We start from the raw sequence: 20797 nt of genomic DNA, 5'->3' as shown, positions 1-20797 counted from the left end.
TCCCTAAACATGTTGTTCTTACCCCTAAAAGAACAAGGTCATCAAACAACAGCACTTCCAATCAGTTCTCCACCTGAAAACACTTCAAAACAGGCTTATTTTGGATCATGTCAGCTGCTCCACTGAGCTTCTGCGCTGGAATGCAACTGTCCCTCCTTGTACCTGCGCTGGAAGTCAAATTTAATGAAGGCTACCTGCGCTGGGCGAGATTGGCCAAGTGGCACAGTCATTCTGCAAGGTGTCAACTGCCCAGGAAGCTTCCAAACTGACACTTGGTTCATGAGATTCGCCCTGTGATGAGTAAGAGGTACTTGATCACCATGTGTAAGCAAGGATCTCCAAGTGAACTCAAGGACTGAATTTTAACTGAAGAGGGAGAGGACACAAGGCAGCTTCATGTCAGTCTCAAGCTGACTCATCCTCTCTTCTTCTCTCCTATATATAGAGCTCTTCTATGAGGTCTAAGGAGGCTGGAATTTTGTGTAAAGCAAGGAGGTGCTGTTGGTTTACAGTTAGAGCTATTGGGTGATTGTTTTACTAGAGGTGAAGAGGAGAGTTCTTGCTGCTGGGGAGGTGCTACTGGATTGGAGCCATCATTGGTTGTAACCTTCTCAGAACCCTGTTACTTCTATCAATAAAGTTTTGCATGTTCTCCTATATACTTGTATTGCATTGATGTATTGTATTTACATGTATATTTGATTCACTCTAATCCATGTATCAGTTATGAGTACTTGTATCTTGTAGTTTCCTCTCTTGTTTTGTGCAGGATCTGTGTGTAGCTGGACCGGCAAAGAGAGCAAGGAGCTGGGAACAAGAGACAAAGAGAGAAGACAAGGATCGACTAAGCGAAAGACACCAGGTTGGTTAATCTTTCTTCATTCTCTCTGTACTTTCATAAAGAAAATCATCAAAACTTTACTTTCAGTTGTTGCTAAAGACTGTCACCTTTAGAGTAGGGATAGGGTCATCCGCATCGGATACTTTTCCCCACAACAGCAATCTTTGTTCATAAAAGTTCTCAAGCTTACAGTGCAAGTCTAGAATGACTTAATCAACCAACCAACCCTTAAAACATTGTTTGGGGAGGTATATATAAGAAAAATATGTACAAACAAGATCTTGGAGAAGATCTGAGGAAAAATATCTAAGATAACCTAACTTCTACTGCAAGTAAAGTAAAATATCTATCTAATGTTACGCTGGAGGCAGCTCCATCAAAGCATGGCTTCAAGGCGTCCTTTTAGCTCTGTGCTGTTCATTCTGCAATAACTGTGCCTTGGTCTTTGATCCACTGCTCTTAGGTGGCTTCAATGTTCATCAATCCTGATTAGATTTAGCTTTTAATGGCTTTAACTCTCCACTGATACTCTTTGACTTGTTGGGATCTTCTTTATTGCTCATCTGCTTTGGCTTTAAATATTTCACTCATATTCTTTTAATTCTTTTACTGATACTCTTTTCGGCTGTTCTGGTACTCTTTTTCTCCACTGATACTATTTAATCTGCTAAATCGCCCTTTCCTACCACTTTTTTGCAAAAAATAACTGCTTACTATCATTTTTGCTGCTTTCTGCGTGCTTTAGAAGTGTTTCGGCACTGGCCGATCAAAACATTATCAAAAAACGAGGAATACTGCATTATGGCGGAGGATTGCATAATGATGACTGTGTTGAAGCTATAGGCTCGCGGTCTGGAGCTTTTCTTCATGGAGGAGGCTAAAATGGGTAAAGAATGAACATGCTTCCTTTGAACTGGAAGCGCGCATGGGCGCAGATTGAAAATATGAAGGAAATAGCCTTTTTACCTTATAAAAGGCAAAAAACACTTTATACGGGAAATTCATGCTTTTAGCGGGCGGGAGCGATCACTGTAGCAGGGAATATATGCGGGTTGCAATATCGCATTGGCGAGGAACATGGGGGCAGAGCCTTGTATGTATAAGTGATGCAACGATGAGCGATTACGAATCGCATCGGGAGCTCGCATCGGGAGAGGAATGGCGAAAGGCTTTGAACAATAGCAAAAAGTGATAAGCGATGCAATATGGGGCGAGTGATATAATACAGACCGTTGGATGGGCGGGGTGATTGGACGGTGGTCGCGCGATCCCAATATCGCGTCGGCAAAGGTCAAGGGGTTTGGAGCCTTTACCTTTGCGCGATTGCGATAAGCGATAAAACAATAAAAGTGATGATTTTGCGATAAAAGGCAGAAATGCGGAAATGCGGAAGTTTTTGGATAAAACATGGTTTTGCGGTATAACATGAATTAACGATAAAGCGGAGTATATGGGATAAAGAGAGATTGCGGTAGGGATGAAATGCAATAGCGATATCGCATCGGAGGAAGTGGGACGGAGACATAAACGGGGGCATATATACATTGCGACATGCGATTTGTGAAAATCACATCGGAGGAATGTTAATCAGGGTGGAAACAATACAAAGGGGCCAACACTTGCGACCTCCGACTTGTGATATTGCGTCGGAGGGGATCCAATTGGATCGGAAGAGTGCAAATGTAATCGGACAAGGTTTATTAAATCGGAAGAAGGTAAACAAGGTCAAAAGATGGTTTTTATACATCGGAGGGGGGATTTTATACATTGGAAGGGGTCCAAATGCATAGGAAGATGGTTAAAGAAGCAAAATAAGGGTTCTTACTAAGTTTCAAGCAAACTTAGTAATTCCCAAAGCATTATTTATGGTTATATTTCAACCAAAGGAGGGGATATGTATATAAAGGGGATTTTTACTATATTTTTAATATGGGGAGGGGAAATAAGGAGGGATTTACATAATAGAGTTAGAAATTAATATGAATTTTGATCAAAAAGCACTAAGTATGAGGAACTTAGGCTTTTAAAGGGAAAATGGACTTATACAAGGAATATGAGCACCCCTAAGTAAAGAAGATCTTTACTTAGGCAAATGCTATGGAATATGATGAATTTTAGTGATATTAAGTAGATCTTAACATCTCTGGGGAAAATTAGTGATTGATTTGGGGAAAAGGATGAAGGGGAAGTTAGTCATGCCTCACTTGAGCTGCTCCAAGGGAAAAATGCTTTGTATTTGTGATATAATTAGATTTAACACTCTGAAATGCAAAAGTTATCACAATTCTTCATTCAACAACCTCAAAACTGCCTACCCAGCCTACTTACCTAACATTTTTTCTTCTTTTTGTTTGGGTGCACTTGAACTAGCAAACCCAAATTTTCTTCTTTTCTTTTAGCTATCCTCCTATCTAAATCTATCCTTATCTCTGCCAAGGGCTCAGATTAAGCTGTTGAGCACCCTTGCTTTTATACCTATCTAATAATCTGCCAAGATTAAACAGTTTGGACAGATCTTTATTCTCTATCTCTAAAACAAGCAATTTAAACCTAGGGAAGCCAAGATTAAGCTGTTTGGCCTTCCCTTAACTATGAATTTCTTCAAAAATGGAATAATTCTTCAAAAATGGAATGTAGTAGTGGCATTTGAGCTAGCACACTTTCCTGGCCTTTTGTTTGGGGTTCATTTCTTTCATTTTTCTCTTTGGCGATTCATTATTCTTTTTGCCCTTTGATTTTTCTTTTAGGGCATACCATCTTTACATTTTTTAAATTTTTTGAGTTTTCTTGGAAATATGGAACCTTTGCAGCATGAAAAAGATGACATATTTTGCATTTCAACAGTCAATCATGAAATATGAAACCTATTGGTATAGGAGGCTAACAGTTTCTACTTCCCTGAATTCTGTAAATTATGAATCAACTCCAATTTTAGAGGAGGAACCTACTACTCCTTTTGTTCCTTGTCCTCTTACTTTTCTAGTTCTAATGTGGGTGCCTCCTTATGATGATAATAAAGTTGGGAAATCCACAAATAAAATTCCTAAACCATCTCTTTATCCTCCTTCTGCTTCTCATGATTCATATCTAATGAAAGAAACCCTAGAGTGGTTCATGGAGCCTAGGGTGAAGGCTAATCCTCACATTCCTCAAGATGACATTGACACTCTTAACATCAATCTTAAATCTGGTTCCATCTAAAATGTTACTTATTCAAGGGACATATGTAATTATCTATCATCTACTTGTCATCACTATGCATATCATGATCTACTTTACCAATCTTCTCTACAAACTAACTCTTCATTATCTACTGATTTTTGAGTTGCTAGTTCAAATTGTGATCAGATACAAGGCCATCACATTACACTGATAGAGGAGGAGGAAAGTGAAGAGAATTTTGATCTCTCTTCTCTTTTTAAAATTCTCCCATGTCAAGATGATGCAATTCCATTCTTGGATTATTTTCAACTTGTTAATCTTGTTGGTGAATCAAATGCAATCAATTATTCCAATCAATTCATAGCCTCGGGAAACAACGATTCTAATCGTGATAATTTTGTTGATGTAAGCGATGAAGAATGCCCAAGTGCACTAGTTGATATTTCAGTTTCTCATGAAGATTTAATTTAGATCTAGAATTTGATTTAGTCAAAGAAGAGGTTCTTGTCAGACCAGGAGGTAACTCCTCAAAACAATTCATGATACTCATTCAGGTTGGTCATTATTATATACATGAGGGAGAGACTGTTCATTTCATCTCTTGGTGACTCTTCATCTTTTTTATTATTTATTTATATTAATTACAGTGGTTCACCCAATCCCTATGATTAGGTGTCAACATTCCCCCCCTTAATATGAAGGGATGTTGGTGAGTCCAAGCATGGTTCTGAATCTTTCAAGCTTTTCTCTTCCAAGTGCTTTGGTGAAGATGTCTGCAATTTGCTCATTAGTGGAACAATGGCAGAGATGGATTGTTTTGGCCTCAACATGATGTCAAATCAGATGATATTTAGTATTGATGTGCTTTGTTCGATCATGGAACTTTGGCTTCTTGGCCAACTTTATTGCCGAGGTATTGTCAATCATGAGTGGAGTCGATTGTACTTGTTTTACCTGCAAATCTTCAATAATTTTCCTGAGCCACACAATTTCTTTTGTTGCCTCAGTTGCCGCCACATATTCTGCCTCTGTTGTGGAATCTATTGGAACTGATTGTTCGCGTGATCTCCAGGAGACAGCTCTTGATCCAAGACTCATATCATAACTTGAAGTAGATAACCCAATTTCTTTGTCTCCATCGAAGTCTGAATCAGAGTATCCAATCAAGCTGAAGTTGACCACCTGTATATACTTGATTCCAAAATCTTGAGTTCCCTTCAAGTACCTTAGAACTATATTTGCAGTAGACCAATGTCCCTCACAAAGCTTTTGCATAAACCTGGAGAGGATTCCAACAACAAACGAAATGTTTGGTCTGGTAGTAGTTAGGTAGTTGAGACTTCCTACAAGTTGTCTATACTTTGTTGCATCCTCAAATTATTTTCCTTCAATGGATGTGAGCTTTAAGTTTTGTTCCATTGGAGTAGTAAGAGGATTACATTCTGTCATGCCAAACCTGTTCAACAGATCTCCAATGTACTTCTTTTGAGAAAGGAATATGGACTTGGAATGTTGAGTTAATTCAATACCAAGATAGCAATGAACATATATCAAATCAGTCATTTCAAAACCTTTCCTCAATTCCTTCTTTATGGATGCAATCTAGATTTCATTGTTCTCTGTCATCAAAAGATCATCTACATATACCACAAGATATGCAACTGTTTTTCCAACCTTCTTAACAAACAAAGTTGCATCATCAAGATCATAATGTTTGAAATTGAGTTTTAGAAGATGTTCAGTTAGTTTTTCATACTAAGCTCGCAGTGCTTGTTTCAGTCCATACAAGGATTTCACAAGTTTGCATACTTTATGTACATGTCCTTTCACAAAAAATCCTTCAGGCTGGGACATAAAAACATTCTCTTTTAGATCTCCATTCAAGAAAGCAATTTTTACATCCATTTGATGGACTTTCCAACCGTTCTGAACGACTAGGGCAAAGAGTGTTCGGGTGGTGGCCCATTTTGCTATGGGGGCAAAAGTATCCTCATAATCGACCCCTTCCTTCTGTGTAAAACCTTTTTCCACAAGCCTGGCTTTGTGCTTGTCGAGTGAGCCATCAACTTTATACTTGTTCTTGTAGACCCACATGCAGCCAATTGGTTTGGTTCCTAGTGGAGGATCAACCAGCTTCCAAGTGCCATTCTTTATCAGGGCATCATAATCCTTTTGTATTGCTTCTTTCCATTCATCATGAGAAGCAGCTTCTTTGAAGGAAGTTGGTTCAAAATTTGTAGACAAATTCAATTCACAATCATAAGAAACATTCATATCAACAGGTGAATCAGAGTCATCTACATCACCTCCATTTTGCTGGTTTGAATTTCTAGTTCGTGTCTTTCCAACCTCATCAGGATGAACACTTTCAAGTGTCTTTGTCAGCCACTTTGGGGGACCTTTCTTAGATGGTCCAGGCTGCTCCGTTGATTGAGTTGCGTCTGAATCAAGGTTAAGTCTCCCAATTCTATTAATCACATCACTTCAAGTATCATTCGTTGTTGGAGTTTCATGTGAGGGAGAGAGTGATTCAGAAGAAGATTCCATAGGTTGATATAGTATAGGAATCCCCCCTTCAAGATGTGGAATCTGATTATCAAATTCTTGAAATGATTTTGCATTTGTGAATCTATCCAAGCAATCAAGTTTCCACTCAACAACATTGTCAGTTTTGGATGATTTAAGAAAGATTACATCTCTAGATACTACAAAATTTTTATTGACTTCATCATAAAGATGGTATGCTTTGGAGGTGTTTGAATACCCCAGGAAGATACACTTATGACTTCTTGCACCAAGTTTGTTTCTATGTACCTTTGGTATCAAGGCATAACAAGTCGAAGCAAAGACCTTGAGATGCTTTACTGAAGGAATGTGCCCATACCAAATTTCATGGGGAGTCTTGTTTCTGATAGCATTAGATGGAAATCTATTCTTTATATATAAAGCACATAGAACTCCATCAACCCAAAACATTATTTTTACATTTTTGAAGAAAAACATGGAGTGTACCATATTTAAGATTGTCCCATTCATTCTTTTAGCTACACCATTTTGTTGGGGATTATAATGCACAGTTGTTTGATGTTTGATCCCATGTTGGTGAAGATAGTTTTCAAACTCATTTGAAGTGTATTCTTTTCCATTATCAGTGCGAATAGAGCCAATATGTGATTGTGCATCATTTTCAATCCATGTATGAAAGTTCTTGAATGTTTGAAAAGCATCAGATTTGTTCTTCAATAAATAAACCCAACACATTCTGGTGTAGTCATCAATAAATGTGGGGGTTCAATGGCAGAGCACATTGAAGAATTCCAAAAATTTAATATTAGGGAAACTAATATTCCATAGGAGTATAGGATTCATGAATGAGAAATATTGGGGGGTGAGCGCAGGATGAAGCCAGGGTAGGCGAAGGCGTGGCTGCCCAGGCCGAGGGTTTGGAACCTGGTAGGCAGAGGAAGAAATGATGTAGGAAGCTGTCAGTACGAGCAGAGACAATGTGGAAGCGAGTGGAATATTTGACTGAAGGAAGGTGCGATTGAGACAATTGGGGTTTTTTAATAGAATTTATTGGTGGAAAAGGGTTTCCATACAAAAGAGCTGATACCTATGTGATGGCACCGAAACCGGAAGTCTCGAACTGCTATGCTTAGCGAGGAGAAAGCTGCTGGTGGCTTCTAGGGTTTGTCTGCAGGTCTTAATCATGGTTAAACAATGGGAGGCCCTTGACTTAGAACCAACATTGGAGGATATTATGTCTGTATGGGGGAAGGACCTCATGGCACAAAATGTGGAATGGTATTTTGGGGCCGTCGGCAGCCATGGGAGTGTGAAGCCCTATGTGGAAGAAACTGGCATTAATATATGTTCCAAAGGTTCGCTGGAAGAAAGACTCGATCAGGCTGGACAATCCATATTCGATGTAAGGGATCCTCAAGAGGTAAGGTTACAGAATGAACCCAGTCAAATTGTATTTCCTCGGTTGATTCAAGGAAGGAAAGGGAAGGGATCGACCTCGAGTCCAATCCTTTTAGGGGGACTTGAAGATATCCTAAATTTGGGGTCGGCACAAGGGTTCCGAACCAGAGGGGAAAACGAACGAGGCCTGGCAGATATCAGATCCATCAATGCCGAAAAGCTAGTAAACCCTAGTCGGTTATCAACTGTGGTTGCTCCGGAACCCGGAGGATTTGTGGAACCGAGGTCCAGCTTCATTAACCCTGGCAATGAGAGGCCCGAAGTGGTGTATGAAGCTATAGGAGTGTTAGGGAAAGTTTCAGGGGGTGATGCAGCTCCAAAAAATAGAACTTAGAGGAATCACTCAGACCAGCAAGAACGAATACCCCAGAAGATTGTAAATACACAATCCAAGGAGGAGGGTTTGGTAGTAAATAAGACAGGGGAAAAAAGAAAAAAACCGAAACCCATAAAGAAGGAGGATATCGAAGATAATTTAGTGCTGGGAATGGATGTTCAGGTGGATGAGGCAATAGAAGTGGCTGAATTTACCCTAGTTGGAAGAGCGAGGGGTAAGAAACATTCAACCCATTTCATTAAAAATTGGGGAGAGCAGGAATGGAAGACGGATCTAGATAAAAACTTCAAGGTCGCGGCTCTAGCAAAAGGATGGTTCAGGGTGAGTTTCGAGAATAAAGAAGCGGCAGACTGGGTAATGGCGAGAAACTGGGCATTTGGTAATTATCCAATATTATTCAAGAGATGGAGCCCAATGTTTGATGCTATGCATGAAAGGACAGATACATTTCCAGTTTGGGTATGAGCTCCAGGATTGCCCTCATTCCTCTAGGTGGAATCAGTTTTTAGGTCCATTGGGAACAGGTTGGGCACCTTTCTGGTGGCGGACATGTCGTTTCTTCAAACCCAAAATATGGCGATGGCCCGGATACTGGTAAATCTAAATCCCAGGGGAGGACTCGCGGAGAAGATAAATATCCAATACAGAGAATACGTTTTCGAGCAGATTCTTGACTATGAGCATCTTCCTTTCAGGTGCCATAGATGCCACGTCTATGGACACCTAGCAAGAGACTGTCCCCTGGGAAAACGTCGAAGAAGGAACCAGAAATTGAAGGAAGGAGAGGGCATGGAAGGGGATCAGGATCAGAAAGTGCAGGAAATGGAGATAAAAGAGAACCCGGTGATGGAGTCAATGGAGGTGGATAATCATCAGGGGAAGAAGGAATTAGAGCAAATATCAGACAGCCTTACAGTTAAGGAGGGAAGGACTGGAATAGGGCTCGATAATGAAGGTCCGACTGGAACAAAGCTTGTCAACGAAAGCCCGAATCAACAGCCTAACAAAGAAATCCCAGCTTCCACATGTACAACTCCAATTGAAGACCCTTCGGGTAAGAGACTAGACTCAAGTAACCCATCTTTAACTCTTTCTGAATCTAAAGATGATTGCTTGATTTCTAGTTTGCAAACTAAAAAACACACGCTTGATGATCAATGTAATGTTGAAAATTTTGTTGAAAATATCACGGCTGCTATTTCCTCCATTGATCTGAACTGTGATGATGACCTACCCAAGGAAGATAAACCTATCTCGGCCTCCCTTACTTGCCATTATAATCTGCAATCCTTAGATAAAAAGCCTGAGCGACTAGGATCTATTGGAGGAATAGATCGAAGTTCCCCTCAAAAGAAGAAAGTGAGGGGTAGGAAATCACTTTTATCAAATGCTAAGGTTAGAGCAAATTTTGATGTGGCAGATGGGAAATAAATGACAATTCATGGGGCGCTTAGAGCAGGAAACCCCCAAGAGACAGTGATAAAATGATTTTTTTATCCTGGAACTGTAGAGGGTTAGCCAGTAAACCCAAAAAACTGGCCCTAAAGGAGTTGTGTTGGCATTATGATTCTAGTGTGGCTCTATGGTACAGGTGTTGTACTTGATGGCAACTCATTCAAATGGTGAAGCTTTGATCAGGCTCTCAAAATGATGGAAAATAAGAGGTCCGCAGGTGCATAGTTCAAAAGGTGTGGACCCGCAGGCACCCCGACCAACAGGTGCGGGCATACACGCAGATTCTCAGTTTATAAGGTGCGGTCCCCTAGTTCACTCACTCCAATGCAGAGAAGCGCGCTCACGTGGGGTTTCTTATGTTTGGCCCGTGGTATTTAGCCCGTCGATCATGATCCTATGGTTTTGGTCCGTGGTATTGATTCTAAATTATTGAGCCCCAGGTTTTTGGGTCCCTTGTATTGGTTCTCTATGGTTTTTCTTCATGGTTTTAGTAAGGGCTTGCCTATAAAAGGGAAAGGAGATCACTTGGCTAGTCACTTGTGAATTTTGAATATCTTAAGATCTGAAATATTGGGTTATCGGTTTCAAAAGGCTAGATCTAAATCAAGGTGAAATTGAAGGCGAATCTATTGATAAGTCGTGATCTCTCGAGCGCATGATCAGATCTGTGGATCTGACTATCTGTGGCACATTGGAGGACTGTTAATTTGGCTCTATTCAGAGGTCCGCAGGCGATCCACAGTGCAGGTGCAGAGGTACGCAGTGAAGCAAGAGGCACAGGTGCGGGGGTACGCAGCAAGTAGAAGGCACTGGTGCGAGGTATGCAGTGCAGAAGAAAGTAAAATGCATAGGTACGCGGAGGTCCAGAAAGACCAGTGCGGGGGTACGCTGTCAAGCAGACAGTGCAGGTGCGGATCTGAGCTGCGGTACGCAGAGCAGCAGAAGGACCAGGTGCGGATCTGTGCAGTCCAGGCACAGAAAAGCTGCGGATATCCGCAGGTTTATATTGGTGAAGTTGCAGGTTTGTTTTGAAATATCTGTTGGCTGCCTTTTATCTATTGCTGCAGTGTTCTGGGTTTAGATTACTGGTATTGATCTTCTGTTTACAGCATTCTGAGAAGTTTGGGTGATTCATTGGATTTATAAGGAAATTAGTTGATTCATATGTACTTGATGATTATTTGATCTTCTTGGATCCAGTCTGAAAATTTATGAAAAGTGGTCCTTGAAAGAAAAGAAGTAGGGGGTTGTAGCTCCCTTCCAGGAGAGACTGGAAAACGAGAGAGAGAGTTGTAGCTCTCTGCAGGTTGTAGCCTGCGTACTGGTAAAGGACTGCACCAGTACAAAATCATTGTAAAAGAAGTTTCTAATTGAAAGAAGATAGAGACATATTGCAGCAGGTGGTTTTCACCCACATTGGGTTTCCACCTTATATCTGGTGTTCTTTGGTGTGACTATCTATTTTTCATTGTTCTTGTTCATTATTATATGGTACTGACATACAAGTTAATCACCAATTTCTGAAGAATAATTTAAAGTATAAATCTGGATGGTATATTGAAAAGAATTTTGATAATACTGATTCACCCCCCCTCTCAGTATTATTTCCAACAAGTTGGTCCTTAGCTCGAAACTTGATTTTATTCTTCTACAAGAAACTTCAGGCAAAAGTACAGAAGTAGAAAAAGCTCTTATGGCTCTACTCCCGGGGTGGCGGTTCACAGCATTGGATTCTATCGGCCACTCGGGAGGTTTGGCTATTGGATACAAAGAAGGAAGAGTGAGAATCTTAAATTAATGGGGCTTGGATCATGCAATGGGAGCAGAGATACAATCTCTAGATTTTGATGTTCCTCTTACAATTGTGAATATATATGGGCCCTGTCAGGGAAGGATGGAGTTCTGGAACGACCTTTTGTCAAAATACATTATGGGAAGCAGCAACTTAGTATTGGGTGGTGACTTGAACTTCTCTATAGGGAGGGCTGAGACCTGGGGACCGGCGGCAAGAGAGGATCTGCTATCAGACTTTTTTCTAAACGCCATAACCTCTCATAAGCTCATAGACATAAATCTCATTAAAATGAAACCCACTTGGAGGAATCGAAGAGTGGGTGAAGCCAGAATAGCTAAGAGACTGGATCGGTTCCTCTTGAGTGAATATATGACCTCCAGTATTCCTATGTTTCAGCAATGGGTGGGAGAGGGGGGTAACTCGGACCATTTCCCGATCTTTTTAGAGTTATCCAAGCTCCCTAGGAAACCAGCAATGCCTTTTAAATTCAGTGCATCATGGTTGCAAGAGGAATCCTATGAAAAGATGTTCAATGAAACATGGACTCATCCAGATGGAAGCTTCGAGGAGGGGAAAGGTTTACAATTCATGGAAAATTTAAAAAATCTAAAAAAAGCAACTATTGAATGGGAAAAATTAAGGAGGGAGAGACAGGAAGAGGAATTAGCCCATATCAATGAAGAGCTCCAAAGGATGGAATTTCCAGAGAGAGATGGATATGAATCATAGGAGTCAAAAGAGAAAATATTACTGCTTGAAAAACAGAGGGATCAAATTCTACTGGCAAGAGAAGAGGAATGGAGGAAAAAGAGCAGGGCAATATGGTTGAAGGCTGGGGATGAAAACACGAAGTTTTTTCACAACTATGAAAAAAGGAAAAAATAATGCAAATACAATATGGAAACTAAAAAATGAGGAGGGCGAAGAGGCTAACACTTTCGAGGAAATCTCCCTTCTTGGGAGGAATCACATTCAGAATTTGTTTGCAGATCAAGGGGAAATCACATTAGCAGAAATAATCAAGACTGCCCAATGTTTTCCCAGATATGTAGAGGAGGAGGAAGCAGAGAGTTTAATGACTGAAGTATCAAAGGAGGAAGTTGAATGCATTATCAAGACAATGGAAAAAGATAAGAGTCCAGACCCGGATGGGTGGACCATAGAACTCTTCCAACACTTCTTCGAATAAATTGGGACAGAACTAACAGAGGTAGTGGAAGAATCGAGGAAAAGAGGAGAGGTATACAGTCCTTTTAATGCAACCTTTATAGCACTTATTCCAGAGAAGGAGAATCCGGACACCTTTGAAGACTACAGGCCCATATCACTATGCAACTGTATTTACAAAATCAATGCCAAATTGATCGCAGTAAGAATAAAACCAATTCTTTCAAGATGTATCACTAATGAGCAGTTTGCTTTTTTGGATGGTCGTCGGATCCACAAAGCTATAAGAGTGGCACAGGAAACTATACACAGTGTCAAGCAGAGGAAAAGCAAGGGAGCAGTGATAAAAATTGATTTATCAAAATCCTATGATAGAATAAATTGGGTTTATATAAGGATGTTTCTCACCCATTTAGGATTTAAATATGACTTCATCAGATGGATAATGGGATGCATCTCAAATGTTAGCTTTGCAATTTTAATAAATGGTGAAACCTCACCTTTCTTTAAAAGCTTCAGGGGGTTAAGACAAGGCTGCCCCTTATCACCCCTACTCTTCCTACTGGTGGTAGAAGGCCTGAGTCATCTAATTCGATCAGCCAAAAGAGAGGGAGCAGTAAAAGGTTTGGAAGTAGCAGTCAACATGTTTATCACTCACCTTTTGTTTGTGGACGATATCTTACTGTTCACAAATGGAAGCCTGAATGAAATTAAGGAATTAAAAAATATTCTGGACCTTTTTATGAAAGCGACTGGAATGCAAATAAATTACAGAAAGTCCCAGCTTATCACTGAAGGTTTAAATAGGATTGAGAAAAACCAGATTTCATCTGTTCTTCCCTTTGAGGTGTCCAGCATGGAGAATTCATTCAAATATTTAGGCTTTTGGCTGAAGCCTAACACTTACATGAAACAAGATTGGAACTAGCTGGTGGCCAAAATCGAAGCCAGAATATCACAATGGAGCTACAAATGTCTCTCCCGAGCAGGAAAACTGACTTTAATCAAATCAGTGCTACTAGCCATGCCAGTCTATTGGGCTGCATTAACATGGGTTCCCAAAGGGATTCTAAGGAAAATAAATAGAATATGCAGTAGATTCCTCTGGGCGGGCTCGAAGGAGGAATATGTTCTTCCATGGGTAGCCTGGGACAAAGTAGCTAGACCAAAAGAATGGGGTGGATGGGGGATAAAAAACCTCACAGATTTCAGTATATCTCTGGCAGCAAAATCAGGTTGGAGAATAATCAAAATGGAGAATCTTTGGACAAAATTGGTAAAAAGGAAATACATAGAACCCACCCCTTTAGAAGAATGGATCAGGAATCTAGTAAAGAAGGAGAAAAATGTTTCGGTGGTGTGGAAAGCCACTGTGGAGGCATTCAAGGTGATTGAACAAGGGCTGGCATGGCAGATTGGAAATGGCGAAAACTTGAGGGTCGGGAAAGATCCTTGGGTAGGAAGCAATGAAAAATATGCCCTCTCTCCAGGTCTAATTAGACATCTAGAATCCAAAGGTATCAGGCATCTAATTCAAATAGAGAAAATCAACTCCTACTCAATATGGGGGCAAGCCTGGAAATCGGGTGAAGAGCTAGGTCTACGACAAGCCTGGTGGAATGAATGGAAGGTATACACTGAAGAGTTAGCTCGGTCCAATGTAAGGATAAGGGACAGACATGATCAGCTAGTCTGGGCTCACACGGAAAATGGATATTACTCCCAAAAATTCGGATACAAATATCTTATGAACAGGAAAGGATGGGGAGACCTAGAATGGTGGAACAAACTGATATGGAAACTTAATTGCCCAGCAAAAGCTAGACTTTTCTTCTGGTGCATTCTAAAAAGGAAAATTCGTACATGGGACTCTCTTCAATCTAGGTATAAACAAGGGCCGGGGAGATGCCCTCTATGCAAGTCGGATTCTGAAAATATAAGACATATATTCCTTGCATGCCCTTTTGTCAAAACAGTTTGGGTAGAGGTCAGGAAACTTATTGGAAAAAGGATTGAATGGGAAGGGGAAAATGTACAGGAGGTATGGGATAAATGGTGGCGCAATTATCACGATGGGAAAATGAGGAATTTACCTCCTAGCATATGTTGGGGAGTCTGGATTGCAAGAAACAGGAGTATTTTCATGGAAAAGGAACCCATAGCTGAATCAATTGCAATTCAAAGCTCCTCTATCCTTGAAAATATCCCAGAATCAGAGGAAGGAAACAATACCAAGTAGATAAGTGAGGAACAGATCAGAGAAGGAATCCCATGGGAATATTTTGATGGGGCTTCTCAGAACAACACAACAGGAGCAGGAATGATCATTCATTTAAACGAAACCCAGTCTTTAAAAGCATCTGTAGGGCTAGGCACAGGGACAAACAATTTTGCAGAACTTTCAGCCTTAAAACTTCTCCTATGCTGGCTTATTCATAGGAACATCCTCACAATTCAGATCTTTGGAGATTCTTTATCTGTTATTAATTGGGTCAATGGTAAAAGTAGATGTCACAGTTATATGCTCAGACCTTTGCTAGAAGAAATTCTGTCCTTGAAGATTTCTTTTAATGTGTTTTCAATCTACCACATCTACAGGGAGCAAAATGTTACAGCAGACAACCTTTCTAAAGAAGCTATACAGCAAGTTATGGGCAGTTGAAAAATAGTGGAAGAAGATTAGGGACAAATCCTTGTGTCGGATCAACCACCACACCCTTAATATTTCCTTTCTTTTCAGTTTTACAGTTTATAATGTTATTTCAAAAACACTTGGCTCTTACTGTTTTGATGTAATGATGATAATATTCATAACAATTCTATGTTGAATGCTGATTCTATTTTCGTTATGGGCTGTTTTCCTCTTAAGAGGAGGCCCAGGAAATAGTAATTGGTCATAAAAAAATGGAACACATATTTTTTGGACTAATCATAGCTCTTAATAGGCTGAAAATGCAACTGTGTTTTTTCGCTTTTCAGTTGAACTTAAGACTGATTTTGAGATGCAGAAAGGACTGTTTTCCTTTTTGTAGCAGCTTTATGAGTTTTACATACAGCAAACGGAATGCCTTTGGCATATACATGTAACTTTTTATGTTTAATGAAAAGTTCGCTTTTTTCCTTGGAAAAAAAAAAGTAGTCATCAATAAATGTCATCATATATTTATTTCCATTTGCAGAAGGAACAAGCATTAGACCACATAAATCTGAATGAATGAGTTCAAGTTTTCTATCTACTCTTGAATGTGAATCATGAAAATATTGTTTGCTATGCTTTCCCATAATGCAAGCATCACATTGCTTAAGTTTCCTAGGAATTGTAGGAAAACCAGTAACACCATTTTTCTTCAACAAGCGGAGGCTTTCATAGTTCAAATGTCCAAATCTAACATGCCATAATAAACTTGATGGAAGTGTACCTTCTTCATAATGAGAATTGTATGAGAAATGTTGTGCACGAGTTGAGGTACCCTATAGCTTAAGAAACCTTTCTTCTATCCCCCTCATGACAAGTGAGTGGTCAGATGCTTTTCTCACCTCAAGCTTTCCATCAAACATATGAATGGAGTGACCTTGCTGGCAGATGTGGACCAAGGACAACAAGTTTCTCTTCAGCTGTGGGAGATATAGAACATGATGCAGAAGAAAGTCTCGAAGACCAAGCAATTTAACCTTGATTGTGCCAAGCCCTGATGGCTTGAATTTTGATTGGTCTGCAAAGTATATTACTCCATCAACATTGTCAGTAAATTCTTCAAAAAAATCTTTTCTATGAGTCATGTGGCAAGTTTTTCCTGAATCAAGCAACCAATCATTTTTCCAAGAAGCAAGTGATGCATTAAATAAGTCTTCATTTACTCCAATATTACATTGTGCCACAACATAATGAGGGGATTCAGGTGCTTTACCTTTGTCTGTGTCATTAGTTTTACCTTTGGGTTGGTTTCTTTGCTACTCAATTTTGTCCCAAGGTAACTTGCATGTGGAGACATCATGTGATCCATTTCTTTTGCAGCGTATCCAGTGAAAATATGACTTTTCTCCTTCAAAGTGTCTGCCCCCCTTGCCTCTAAAATTTCTTCCTCTTCCTCTTAGACCACCTCTTCCTCTGGGAGAATCTTGAGCAAGATTCTTTTATCTTTGAGCAAGACACACAGCCTCTTTAGAATATTCAGGGGATGTCTTCTTTCCAAAAGCTTTCTCTCTTTCAACAATTTTTTTTACAAGAGAGTCAAAGGTAATATATTTGATATTTCCATTTGCTTGCACTGACTCAAGATAATTGGAGTAAGTAGGATAAAGTGCCTTAAGAAAAGCGATAAGAGGAATATCCAATTCAACCTTAGTGGCTTTGATATCATGCATTATAGATTTTACTTTGGATGCAAGAGCAAGAGGATCATTATTTTGTAATTCAAGAGTGAAGAGTTTAATCATGAGTTGAACAACTTCAAGTGCAGAGTGTGAGTCATAGAGTTCCTTCATCTTTTGTAAGGCTTCGAAAGCATTTGAAAATGGTGAAATATGTCGACTCACCTCTTCACTTACAGATGTTGCAATTAATGCATAGGCTTTGCTGTTCTTATTTTCCCAAATGGCAAACTCCTTGTCTGAGGTAGGCTGTTCTGGCTCTTTGTCTCCGTCTCCAACACACACTCCTTTCCACAACTCATTGAAAATGAGGGTGTGTTTTATTTTCCTGGACCACTCAGGATAGTTCTCCTTGCTAGTGAGAAGTACTCCCACAATAGATATGATTGAATGCATTGTAAAATCTATGTACTGTGGGAAAAAAAATACTTCTACTGCAAAATTTTACTAAAAAAAATTGATTATGATATATGGAGACAGACGTATCACTGTACAAAACGTAATACCATACACTGCAATATCATTCAATGTAATAGCATTCACCATTCAACATATACAATCTTCTAGAATTATTTGACACAATATAGACACAACATTCAATTTATCAAATGAATCCCTTCAAGAATTACAATGTAACATAGTAGGAGTTTCCAACAACAATCAATGCTAAGAGTAGAGAAAAATAGAATTTGTAGTCTTCAAATCCATTTTCACATTACCAAAACTTGTCAGTAAGCATATACAGGAAGCCAACACACAGTTCATGCTCACCACGCTTCCGCTGCTTTATGTCAGGTTCACCATAGCCTTTCACATTTGAACATCTGTAACCTATAGCAGATTCATTTCATCTTCAACACAACGTGCACGGTCTACATCCCAGAATTCATACCACACTTATGTAGCAGAATCTCTGTCCACACTCACTGGGCCATGGTTGTGCAACATTCATGGTCTTCGATAGAACTGTGTTCAACATTTAACGTAGTATTCAATGAGTTATCCTACCATAATCAACATTGCTCCAACATAGAGGATTCAAACGAACATAGAAGGTTCACGGTCTCAACATTCATAGTCATTGTACTGCATTGGGCTACAGCTCAAGCCACACATACTTCAAAAAAATTGTAATGCACTGAGGGTAGACAGAGGATGTAGTGCAAAAATTTGGGACATAGGGACAGTATTACAGAGATTTTACAGAGATTTGATAGAGATGACAGTCTACAAAAATGCAGAACAGAGGCAGGAGGGAGTTACAAATTAAAGTGGGAAGCCAAAAATGGCGCTAGCTCTGATACCATGTCAGACCATGAGGTAAGTCCTCAAAAAAATTCATGATATTCATTCAAGCTGGTCATTATTCTATACATGAGAGAGAGATTTTTCATTTCATCTCCTGGTGACTCTTCATCTTTTATATTCTTTATTTATATTAATTACAGTTTTTCACCCAATCCCTATGATTAGGTGTCAATAGTTCTTATCGAGACTTTCTCTTCATGTCACTATCCTTTGTGCTCTGCTGTATACGATGTATCTACATGTGATGAATATGCTCCATGCTTTTCAAGTTCTCCAGTTTATGAATTAACTTCCCAATTGACACAAGGTTGTGAGGTTATCTATGAAATGAAAGCAAATAATCAACTCGTTGATTATTATTTCCATCCATCATCATCTCTTGTTTTGAATAAAGACAAATCTTCAAATCAACTTGCTCATGAAATTTCTCCTATTTAGACATCTCTAGATTTGCGATTAGAAGAATATTTCAATTTGAGTAATTTGGTCGTTGAAATTGCAGAATCTAGTAAAATGAGTAACATATATGGCTTCCATCTGGTTAGTAGTGGTCCCATTTAGATCAGAGAAAGAAACTGTCCTCACACCATGCATTATATTATTCAATCTCCAGGATGTTGTTTTACAATCCTTGAAAGTTTCAGGACTTGTCAAGAAGTCGAGGCACTTCAACTTTCATTGGTTATGTCAGGATATCGCAACTATGGTAAGCCTCCAGAACTAAGTCAGATATGGTTTCTCTCACACAATCCTTCTCTTTGCATGGTTTCACTTGATGGAAATTTCTTTTTTGAAAGATGTTTGATATTTCATATGTAATCTTTCGAACTTTCAAAATTTAGTTTCTGATCAGATTCGAGATTCTATTTCACATTATAATCTCCACGCAAGGCTCTTGTACTTAACTCGAGGTTGGAATATGTTTCTTTCATAGAGTCATGGAATTGCGAAGTTGATCATTTTAGAGACTATCTTTGGCTGAAGGAATCATGCCTATCAGATTCATTTCTTAATAGTTAGCTCCCTGTTTCTCTTGCAAATGTTATATTGCAAGTCTTTCCCTTCATCGAACCTGAAATCATCTTGAGTGATAATGAATGCAAAAGTTATTACACGAATCAAATTCTTCTGTATTCTCTATGTCCTGACTAGTCTTGTGTTCATTTTGCTGGCATTCCTTTTAAATTCTTTCGATGATTACAATGCTTGTATAGTTTGTCACTAGTTACAGGAAAATGGTTTGTCAACAGTGTCATGTCATATTGTGTCATGAGTCATCATATGCCACATCATTATTGTGGATCATGTAATTATCTGTTCAAAATTTATTGTAAAGTGGAAGTCCAAATGACACACTTAGAATATGAAGAGTCATGTAAAGTTGAAAATTCATAGGAAGTCAAACAATCATGAGGGTATTAAAAGAGTCATAAGGGAGGTGAATCATCACCCCATTAGTTATATATACACCCTCATTGTATGATCAAATGGATTCTTCACCTTGGATTCTCCCATAAGGCATCAGAGAGATAGAGTTAGTACTTTTGGGGAGCAAGTCATGGCTCCAATGCTCCACTATTGGAGCTAGTGGTGTTCATTGTATACTTGTGTCATGGAATTTTTACTTAATATATGAAGCCTGATAGCCAACATGTTATTCATGCATGAATTATGAATGTTTGTAAGACTGGTATGTGAATGTTTGTGATTTATGTTTTTTTTCACCTATACTAAAGTATTTGAACTATTTTGGTTATTTTAGTTCTCATTGTATTGAGAATGTGTTGTATTGATTGCGATGACTGTCATATCTTTGCGGACTATTCTGCTGGGTGCTAGAAATATCTTTCTGCTTGTATTGGTTGCATGACTATCACATCTTTGTGGACTATTCCATTGGATGCTAGACAACTATTTATTTTTCATGTTTCTTTAATAATGTGGTACTATTACCTCACTCTTAGGGGCTCACCTCTTTTTCCCTCCGCAGTAGAAGAACTTTGACACACCTACAACTGAACATTCACTAGGCACACTCGCTTCTCGAAGGCACGTATGTGATCCTTTCTCTTTCTTGTATAAAGTCTCATTGTAGATCACCTAATAATGCAATGTAACTAAAGCAAAATACTTGATCTACTTCTACAAACAAACTTACGGAAGCTTAATTGATTTTGAGAAAGATCAAATAGAACACATATAACAGCTGAAGAAGAAATCAATCACACATGAACATAGAAGAATTATTTGGGGAAAGTCTCAGCTAAAAACCCTGCCATCTGTATTATTATACAAGTGGAAATATCTCAGGATTACACAAAGCTTTAGCTCACAAGCTATCCAACTCTCAGTACAATCCCTCACTACTACTCATAGA

The sequence above is a fragment of the Pinus tabuliformis genome, chromosome 9, assembly GCF_031772625.1.
Source record: "Pinus tabuliformis cultivar Carrire ecotype Pingquan chromosome 9, CPIR1, whole genome shotgun sequence".
Taxonomy (NCBI): domain Eukaryota; kingdom Viridiplantae; phylum Streptophyta; class Pinopsida; order Pinales; family Pinaceae; genus Pinus; species Pinus tabuliformis.
The sequence above is the reverse complement of the archived record's forward strand: the minus strand, read 5'-3'. Positions refer to the sequence as shown.